General features: G+C 41.2%; 1 pseudogene; it reads right to left on the reverse strand.

The window, feature by feature from the left end:
* Window positions 1-1,179: 1,179 nt before the first annotated feature.
* LOC128104667 (dnaJ homolog subfamily B member 4-like) lies at window positions 1,180-1,906 on the reverse strand (annotated as a pseudogene).
* Window positions 1,907-10,683: the final 8,777 nt, after the last annotated feature.

Raw genomic sequence — 10,683 nt, forward strand, 5'->3', positions numbered from 1 at the left:
TTCAGTCTCCAGAACCTACACGGTAAAAGGAGAGAATTGATCTTTGCAAGTTGTCGTCTGACCTCCACACAAGTACACTGGCATGTACATAGACAATGCCCCTTGTGTGTGCACGCAGACACACACACACACACACACTAAATGTAAAGAAAAAAATGAAAAAAAATTATATAAGGAAGAAATCAATAAAACACTTCAGTAACTTTTTAAAAAATTTTTAAATGTAAATATATTTAAAAATTAAAACACTAAGAAACACAATCTATATACATGAAAAAGTGAGATATTCATATGCATAACAACTAGTAGCAACATGACCCATGAGGAGCAGTAGCATCTATTCTGTCCATATTCTGGTTTAACACCACAGTGGTAGCTCACTGTTCTTAGGGAAATTATGTAAGGTACATATAGCAGAGACTGTAAATGGAAAATTAATGCCAAGTAACAGTATTTTTTCTGAAAACAAATGTTACTAAATAAATCATCATAATCTAATGAACAACAAAATGAGCTTATTGTATTCAGTTCAAGATATTTAGTCAAACTTGCATAAAAATACAGGTGGCCATTTAAAAATGGTCTGTTGCTAAAATATCAGTAACTCAGGCTATTGGGATGTCCACAGGAGATGAACTGTCATTCATTTTCTTTTTATGAAAAGGGCTGCTTTAAGAACATTACAACCATGCTCTTAAGAAATGCAATGGCATACTTGAGAAGTCACAATAGTAAAGCATATGCATCAGTACATTCTTTCACTGGTACCAGCCCAAAAGAGCATTTCTGAAGGTGACCTAGATAGCATTTCCACGTGACTTTGACTTTTATTCTCCTCCACATATTACATGTCCAGGTAAGGACTGTAATTTCTACTAAGGGAGCCTATCACATTGATCGTTTAAAGACACACACAATAAAGTACTTGGATGATCTAGTTCTTTACTAGAAGTATGTTTACTGACCACAAAACCAACTTTCACTTATAAATGAAATACTAAAAGTTTCTGATTTGAGAGAAATGAAATACAATACAGTGAGTGAGTTTTTTTTCATCTCTGCTATAAAAATCCAATTTGCCTATTTGACCCATCTCTATCCATACAATTTAATGAACCCTCAGAAGAGTTTACACATCTTTATACAGAATTCACATCAGTCCACTCCTTTTAAATTTTCAGTGTCTTATCAAAATACGGGTAGCAAGGTTCTTCTCATTCTATAAGGCAGGGAGATGCTCCCTAAGGATCTCTTTGGATGATGAAGATGTGGCATCTGGGAAGGACACATCAAACTCTATTAGCAGGTCACCGCGTTGGTCAGGGTTTTTTGGAAACAGCAGCCCATATCCAATTATTCTTCTCCTCATCCCAGGTTTCACAATATCACTGATTGACATAGGTATGGTTCTTCCATCCATTGTTGGCACATTAATTGAGCAGCCACACAATGTCTCCTGTAAACTGATTTTAGCGGTATAGACTATATTTGATCCATCTCTTTTAAATTTGGGATGCTCTTTGTCTTTAATAATAAAAACAGTGTCTGCTGTTTGGGATACTATTTGGTGTTTCGTCACCTTCCCTCGGGAAAGTAATTTTGGTGCCTTCTTTCCACCCTTTTTAATCTCGATGGTGAGAATTTTGTCCTCAGATCTGTAACTCCTTCCATCAGGGTTTAATCTTTTCCGAGAAATCTTCATCTGTTTGCTGCAGCCACTATAGATTTCTTCAAGCGACACTCTAAGTTCATGAATAATGGGAGGGTCTTGTTTGAGACGGGAGGGTCCCACAGAATTCTTGTCTCTTGGATAACCATTCATACTGAATCCAAAGGCACTGAAGAGATCTCCATCTCTTTCCATTTCTGCAGAAGCTCGACCTCCACCCATCCGTCTTCCAAAGAAAATTTCAAAGGGGTTGGAACCCCCAAAAAGGCTGCAAATGTGGCATGAGGGTCAACCATGGAAGGTATACCTGAAGGTGCTTCCCTGTCCATCAGTGCCTCCTGCTCCTCCTTTCAACCATTTTAAAGGACAAACGGCGGTCATCGTCTCACCATCCGCTCACCCACATTATTTTACGTAGACACTTGGTAGGTAGAAATCAGCTCGAGAACTAAGGGCACGCTAGCGGTCTGAGCTCATGCCCACGTGTGACCCAACAGTCTGCAAGTCCCAGGTGGCGGCAGCTCAGCACCCCGAAGGATGCTGGGCTCCTGCCGGGCTGCAGACTGTTCCGCAGCGTCTCCCACTTCAATAACATTTAAAGAAACTATTAAATTGGTTACTTAGAAACATTGAGCCGGGCAGCGGTGGCGCCTGCCTTTAATCCCAGCACTCGGGAGGCAGAGCCACACGGATCTCTGTGAGTTCGAGGCCAGTCTGGTCTACAGAGTGAGATCCAGGACAGGCACCAAAACTACAGGAAGAAACTCTGTCTCAAAAAAAAGAAAAAAGAAACATGGACAAATAAAATTTTGACAAATAAATAAAATCGACAAATCCTCAAGACTGATAAAGGAAAAAGGAGACAAAATTATAAGCAAAATACAGGAAGAAAAAAAAGACATCATTAGAATTACAATAGAGGTGAAGTTTTTTTCTTTTTCTTTTTTTTTCTGGAGCTGAGGACCGAACCCAGGGCTGAACCCAGTGCCTTGCGCTTGCCAGGCAAACACTCTACCACTGAGCTAAATCCCCAACCCCAATCTGAACTTTTTCAAGTATGAAGATCTACATGAAAGCGACGAAATGTTTAAAAGGAATAGAGTATCAAATGTGATTAAATGGTGTACTAGAAATTTGTGAATAATTTCATTATCTGCACAGAATACAATTATATTGGATTTTAAAATAGAAATAGTAAGAGGATTTAGAAAGGTTAGTAAAAAAATCAGTTTCCAAACATCAATATTGTTCTCTACAGCAGCCATAACCACTGAATACATAATAAACAAGACACCATTCATAGTAACAGCAACAAAACAAACAGAAGACTCACAGCAAGAATGGCTGGGGGTGGGGAGAGGTTCAGACAGAAAAGTGTCTGCTGTACAAGCATCAGGGCGGGAGTTCGGGTCCCTGGAACCCAAGTACAGCCAGTCATGTCCTCCTATCCTCTCAGTGTGCCTATGGAGGGATAAGAAGCAGAGAGAGGGGAACCCCTGGAAGCTTGTGGAACAGCTAGCAGGGTATCCATGCAGAAAATAACAAGAGACCTTTCTAAAACAGGGTATCAGGCAAGGACTGACACCCAAGGTTGTCAGCTTGTGTCTGAACTCACATGGTACATGTGCGCGCGCGCGCACACACACACACACACACACACACACACACACACACACACACAGAGACAAAGACATGAAGAGAGACACACAGCAAGAATGGGAAAGAGAGAGGAGAGGGAGAGTGAGAATACACAAGGAAAAGAGTTCCAGGAGCTGTTTCCACAAAGTATCAAGAAGTACCCAGGACAAAGAAGATAGGTAGAGACAGACCGGGAGAAAGTATCTGCAATAATTAATAGACTTTTAAAGAGACTCTTGCACATCGAGGGAGGCAAATCAAAAGGAGAAACCCAGATGACTAACAATTTTATGAAGAAATACTCTACCCCACTGTAATTAGGGGAAAATCAGTCTAACAAGATACAACTTTGCAGCCATTAAAGTATACAATTATAAGACTGAATAACAAATAGTGATAGCGTACACATGAGAGGAAACATTTCAACATCAGCGGTTTTGTGGACTGGTACAGTAATTCTGGAGAACAATCTGGAAGGAATTAGTGAAATTCAGGATGCACATATCCTATGACCAATCATCTCTGTTCCTGACGCTGCTTTGGAGAAACTGATTCACACAACTCCATGAAGGAACATATACATAACGCCCATCACCATGCTGCTTCTCACAGTGGGGATGGGGGGCAACCTGGGAGTTAATCGTGAAGGAAATGGATAAACAAAGCTTAGAGTGTACTTTGCAGATAGCAAAAGGAATCATCTGTTGAGACACATAAAACATGGATAGTGTTTAGAAACACTGTGTTGAGTGACAAAAAAAGACAGGAACAGAATGCGTCTGTACCATATCATTTACGCAAATCTAAAACACACACATACAAACACACAACTTCTAAATATTTCCAAGGTTTAGTCTTCCAAAAGCCCCAGGCAAAAAAAGCCAATGGGTCAATAAACAAATACCAAACCAAAAGAAGTTTTAGCGAATTGTCATATATAATGCTATGGTCTGAACGTGTCCCCCTAAATTCACATATGTAGTTCCTAATTCCCGAAGTGAGATTACTGGAAGGTGGCGTATAGGTGAATAGGTCTTGAAAGTGGAGACTTTGTGGGTTGGATGAGGATGCCTAGAAAAAAGGCCCGACACACTCCTCACATCTTCTACCATGTGAAGACATGGCAAGAAAATGTCACACATAAACCAGGAAACTGTCCCTTCACCAGACACCAGGTCTGCTGACACTGTCATCTTACATTCTTAGCCTCCCGGACTGGAGAAATGAATGAGTCACTCAGTCCACCGCACTTTATACCAGCAGCCTAAACTAAGAGGTGATATCAAGTTACGCAGACCCACCCCATTCTCTAAAGCCATAAAGAATAAGAAAATGCAACAAGAAATGCAATAAGAAAAAGCACCTACCCTTCAGCATGACAACAAACGCTTTATTCAAGAGTTATCTTAACAAGGAATATCTGCCCCACAAAAGGCAGGAAAGACGATGTTCATGTGCAGATATCCCACACCCTTCACTGGGAGTGTACAAAAGCCTTGCAATCATAATTAAAAGTCTAAATGAAAGTTGTGAGAAGACTAATAAACACATATGGAAGTGTATAGAAAAAATAAGGGACCATAGTAAGCTCCATTTAGAGTTTGCCAACTAGCTAAGACATATCACAAAACCATAATGACAGCTGACTACTAGTATAAGGACAGAAAAATGGAGCTTATAACTGCAGACAGAGCTCAGGGATCCACCTTGTACAGAAGAGGATCTGACACAGATAGAGACTATCACACAGATGCAGATAAGACCCCAGATTTAGAGGGATTCTTAGGCAATGATTTACATTAGAGAAAACATTTAAACAAGATCCTTACCTAATAAAATGCAGAATGACAAGATCTAAGTGGATCAAAGCCCCAAGGGTGAAGGCAAATCTGTAAAGTTAACAAAAGACAATGAATCTCAGAATCTTAGAGAGGCAAAGCATTTTAAAAATAGAATAGCAAAATTGTACATCTTCAGCAACAAATAAATCCAAACAAATAAAAGATGGATTTAATTAAATAAAATTTGAGAATGTTTTTCATCACTGACTAACAACATAGACCAATTTGAAGGTAGAAAATTGAAAAAAAAAAAGATTCAACACATTAACCTGAAAAGAATATAATCTTTGTAAGTATCCTTAAAAAATCAACAATAACCACAAAAGCCCTGGAAACCCAACCCAAAAAATGAAGAGGAAATGATAGGAACAGGCAATCACGACAGGAAAGCTGATGTGGCTCTGATATCTAGTGATTACAGAACTATAAATAAAACAAGAGAGATCCCCACAGTCTTTCAAGATTGGAAAGAATTAAGAAACTGGACAATGGCAACAGTGACAGAACATTAGACTATGAGACTCTGACAGGAGCATGCAGCAATCCACAGTTCGCCTGATAAATCTGTCAGGAGATAGTTAAGACAATGTATACCCAGTGATACAGAGATTTCCACTCCTGGGCATCCATTTCAAAGAAAATCCCTCATAGGTCCACAAGGGGACAAGTATGAGGATGCTCATCATCCTGCGGCTTGAGGTAGACATGGAGGCAAGCTAGGTATCCTTCCTGGGAATGAACATCATAAGCAATGGACTGCGGGCTCTTGGCTAACTACTGCATGCTCACAGAGCATTAAGGATGGGCCTCTGAGAACCAGTGCATGATGAGAAGCATACGAAAGAAATCTGTAACAAAATGCCATGTGTGCAAATTGAAGACAGCTTCACAGATGGGCAACTCTACAGTTTTAAGAGCATACCAGAAAGGTCCAAGGAAGGGTGAGAAATAAGAGTTCACAAGAACACAGAATAGAATAAATAAGACAAGAAATGATTCCTGAGAAGACAAAAACGGCAACATTCATGAATTGAGAGCTTTAACAAAAAACCCTGTGTACCCAAGGCTTAGCAAAGAAAAAAAGACAGGGAAATATGTAGAAAAAAATCACCACATGGAGCAAGGATAAATGCCAGAAATCACGAGAAAGGATTGCTCTTGGGGAGAGGGGGATGCAAGGAGAAATTAGTGATGAGACAGAAATGGTGAGAATGAAAAGAAGTTATGCACAGAGCAATGGCGGGAAGGATTTGAATTCAGGATAGTGATAAACTCAATTCTATATCAGAGAAATTCAAAGAAAAAAATGAAACAAAACAAAAAAAAACCCAAAGAGTGAAAAGAATACAAAGTCCCAAAGCAGAGGACTTTGGGTCTTCCAAACCAAATTCAAATTTGATTGGAAATGAGCATCAGTGAATGAAACAGTAAATAGTAAATAAAAACCTAATGATCTATAGCTCATTTTAAAGAATTCTTTTTTTTTTTTTTTTTTTTGGTTTTTTCGAGACAGGGTTTCCCTGTGTAGCTTTGCGCCTTTCCTGGAACTCACTTGGTAGACCAGGCTGGCCTCGAACTCACAGAGATCCTCCTGGCTCTGCCTCCCGAGTGCTGGGATTAAAGGCGTGCGCCACCACCGCCCGGCTAATTCTTTAATTCTAGAGCTTTCCAAAAGAAAAAAAATGAAATAATGTAGAGAGGAAAAATTATATTAATGAGCTACTTCTTAGGGGCACTATTAAATGCAATAAAGCAATTGAGAAACAGTAGTATTTATCAAAGGTTATCTATTAAGGTTAAAAATATATGAAAGGTAAAGATATAGCTTAGTGTAGCTAGAGTTTTCCTGCCTGGCCCACAGTCAGGACAAATCTCTCTCACCCACCAGTCCCACAGCCGCTCAGACCCAACCAAGTAAACACAGAGACTTATATTGGTTACAAACTGTATGGCCGTGGCAGGCTTCTTGCTAACTGTTCTTACAGCTTAAATTAATCCATTTCCTTTAATCTATACCTTGCCACATGGCTCGTGGCTTACCGGCATCTTCACATGCTGTTTGTCATCGTGGCGGCTGGCAGTGTCTCTCTGACTCAGCCTTCCACTTCCCAGCTTTATTCTCCTCCTTGTCCCGCCTACACTTCCTGCCTAGCCAATGGCCAATCAGTGTTTTATTTATTGACTAATTAGCAACACATTTGCCATACAGAACATCCCACAGCAGCTTAGGTTAAAAAATATGAAGGGTAAAGATATAGCTTAGTCTTAGAACACTTGCCTAGCATGCACAAGGCCTTTCATTCTATCCCCAGCACCATAACTAAAAAGGAAGAAGAGAAATGGAGGAAAAGGAGGAAGAGGAGGAGGAGGAAGACGAGGAAGAATTCAGAGATCACACTATAGATATTTGTAGACATTCAATACTTCAGAAAATTTTCTATGCACATATCTCTAAATAATAGCCTAAAGATGGACCCTACATCAAAGGAAATATTAATCTAGAAATATGTTGCTAATTTTACAGATTGAATAAGATAATGCCTGTCTTAGTTAGGGTCTCTATTGCTGGAAGAGACACCATGACCATGACAACTCTTATAAGGAAAACATTTAACTGGGTGGCTTACAGTTTCAGTGGTTCAGTCCATCATCATCATGGTGACACATGGTGGTATGCAGGCAGACATAGTGCTGGAGAGGTAGCTGAGAGTTCTACATCTTGTGCTGGCAACAGGAAGTGAACTGAGACACTGGGCATATCTTCAGCATAGGAGATCTCAAAGCCCATCCCCATAGTGACACACTTCCTCCAACAAGACCACATTTGTTCCAACCAAGTCCCACCTCCTAATAGTGCCACTAGTTATGAACTTATGGGGGCCAATTACTTTCAAACTACCACAATGCTCTTAAATATTGACAATCAGAAGACACGAAAATCTCACTGCCAAGTATCAGATACCTTTCTATGAGTCAGTGGTCAGAAGGCCCCAACGGCCCCAAAACAAGACTATTGCCACTGCTTTTGGTGGCCCACCAGGGACAGATGGTAGAAACCTATTGCTAAAGACCCAACAGATTTTGGGTTTAAGACAGAGAGAAATCAAACTGGAACTGATCTGAAAGCTTCCTTCCTGCTTGTTAGCTTTCATACTGCTAGAGGGGGCTACACAGGTCACTGGGGGAGAAAAGTCATCTGTGGTCCTATCCAGGGCCAGAGTCATGCTACACAATACTGACCAGGTAAGGTGTGCCCAGTGGTACAATAGTGGCAGGTAGATTATGGGAGTCATCAACAACTTCCTGGTGGATCTGAGGCCTGCTTCATGGGAGTGAATTCATGGTATTACTACAGACCTGGTCAAATAACCTTGATTCATTAAGTCATGGGCCCTAAGAAGAAAGTTACTACTGTTATTTTGCTAAGTGGGCATGCTGTCAAACTGCCTTCTAAATATTTGTCTTTACACCCATTGTTAAGCAAACCCATGAAAGTCTGTTAAAGGATATCAGTGGATTTATTAAGATATAAAATGGGAAGAAATACACTCACAGATACAGAACAAAGTTAACAGCCATCATCGTCCTCCACTCTGCCTGGGGGTGAATAAAACCAGCTATATGGTCCCCAAATACCTCAAGACAGAGCGTGAGCATGCGCCCCCCCTCCTTTAAGCAGTCACGGACCCAGAGAAAACCATGCCTCTATTGAGCCAGATACCCCAAGTTTATTGGCAGGGTGAATTCTCACAACCCACAGATTGGTGCTGTGCTTAGCCTTAGCTAGAAGAGCTTCTTTCTGCAGTGGGTAACAACAGTCAATGCAGCAACTGACAGCTGGTCACAGTGATGACTGATTAGCTGTGAAGGGGACATATGTATCAGCACCACACAAGGCTAAGGGAACATCACAGAAGAGAGAACAGAAAGAATGCAAGCGCCAGAGGATGGTGAGGAGGACCATCCTAGACATGCCATGGCCACTGTACTCACGGACCCACTGCCACCAAATCAAGCCAACAAAATCAGCCAGTATTACAGCAGATAGCACAAATCAGACTCCGCAGGGGTGGGGGTATGAAGTGGAAGAGAGGTGTATCGATACATTGTATACATGTATGAAATTGTCAAAGAATAAATAAAAGGTATTCTAGAAAAATTAAAGGCATCAAGTAAGCAGCAGAATCAAGCAAACCATCCACACATCAAAAAGCAGGAAAGCGATTCATTGGGATGGCCATGGGAAACCATCATGGATGCGAACTGAAAACAAACTTCCTCTGGCACCCTGCTTCGCTGGTTTTCTGCACCTTGTCTAGTCCTTTCTGGATTCTTTTCTCTGCTCAAATCCCCCACCCCCACCCGTCACAGTATATTGCAAAAGAAACAATGACAGAAATCAAGTCTGTACCTGCAGAATACAGGACATTATTCTGGATAGTTTTGATCTGTGTTTGGTTAGTTCCTTGGGTGCAGATACATATTTTTATGGAAAATATTTGTTTTCATACAATATATTCTGATCAGGCTTTTCTCCTCTCTCAACCCCTCCCAGATCCTCCTCACCTCCCTACCCACCCAACTCCCTGCTCTTTCTTTTTTCTCTTTAAGAAACAAAACAGAAAAAAAAAAATGAGAAACACACACAACCCCCACCCCCAAAATTGGAAACCATACTATACAAGAAAAATAATAACAACAAAATGCTCCAAAGCTGTCTGAGACAAAAAGTCTACAAAAACACCACCAAATTCATTTTGTGTCGGCCACCTATTCCAGGCATGGGGCATACCCTGAAGTGTGTTTAATACACCCAGTGAGACTCCATTGGAAAAGACTAATTTTTCTTTTGCAAGCAGGTACCAATTACAGATAGCTTCTTGGTTAGGGGTGGGAACTTGTGTCCATCTCCAACCCCCCACCCCTGTACACACTGGCGTCCCATGTGACTTGCACCGATGTATGTTCTATGTGTGCTGCTACAGTCTCAGTGAGTCCATAAGTGCACCAATCCCGTTGTGTCTGGAGGGCACTTCTTCCTTGGAGTCATTTCTTGAGTCATACAGTCTTTCCGCCTCCTCTTCTGCATGGCTCCATGAGCCCTGAGGGAAGGCGTTTGATGAAGACATCCCATTTAGGACTGAGGGCTTTAATCTCTGTTTCTGCACAGTGTCCCGTTTGGGGTCTTGGTATTAGTTCCCATCACTGCAAGAAGCCTCTTGGTGGCCAAGCAAGGCCAGTGTCACTGGGTGTGGCCACTGGGAGTACCCAGTAGAAGGTGTTTCTGGGTACTGTCAACTGACACAAAGGAATGGAGATGGGCTAGAAGGGAAGGCTGAGAAGGTGGAGGGGGGCTTGGCTGGGTCTGTATCAAGAGGCTGAATCCCCAGGAACTCAATGTGTATTTATTGATTGATAGTCAATCTAGTCTCCCATTTCATCCTTTTTTTAAGCCCAAGTGATATCAGATGTCTCTTCAAACTGGATGTACCTTTCCAAAACTCTGATGATACTCAGGAGAGGTACATACTAGGA

The sequence above is a fragment of the Peromyscus californicus genome, unplaced genomic scaffold (genome assembly GCF_007827085.1).
Source record: "Peromyscus californicus insignis strain IS unplaced genomic scaffold, ASM782708v3 Scaffold_11__1_contigs__length_118956290, whole genome shotgun sequence".
NCBI lineage: Eukaryota > Metazoa > Chordata > Mammalia > Rodentia > Cricetidae > Peromyscus > Peromyscus californicus.